Raw genomic sequence first — 368 nt, 5'->3', positions numbered from 1 at the left:
TTCACGGTGAGGGTGGCAGAGCCCTGGAAGAGGCTGCCCAGGGAGGGTGTGGAGTCCCCTTCCTTGGAGATTTTCAAGACCCACCTGGATGCTCCTGAGTAACGTGCTCTGACAAGCTCTGGGCAATCCTGCTTCAGCAGGGGAGTTGGACTAGATGATCTCTATGCTCCCTTCCAACTCTAAAAATTCAGTGAAATTCAGTGAAATTCTATGATCTGGTTCCACCCCCCACCTCCCTGGTTGTCACCTCACCCCGAGGAGAAGCACAGACAGCCCCCAGCACTGGTACTGGCAGAGAACTGGAAAGCAGCGTTAAAGTGATGGACAAGTTTTCTTTTTATATTTAAAAACAACCCCCCCCCCCCCGC

This window comes from Calidris pugnax, unplaced genomic scaffold (genome assembly GCF_001431845.1).
Source record: "Calidris pugnax isolate Ruff unplaced genomic scaffold, ASM143184v1 scaffold384, whole genome shotgun sequence".
Lineage (NCBI taxonomy): Eukaryota > Metazoa > Chordata > Aves > Charadriiformes > Scolopacidae > Calidris > Calidris pugnax.
Note: the sequence above shows the minus strand (reverse complement) of the source record.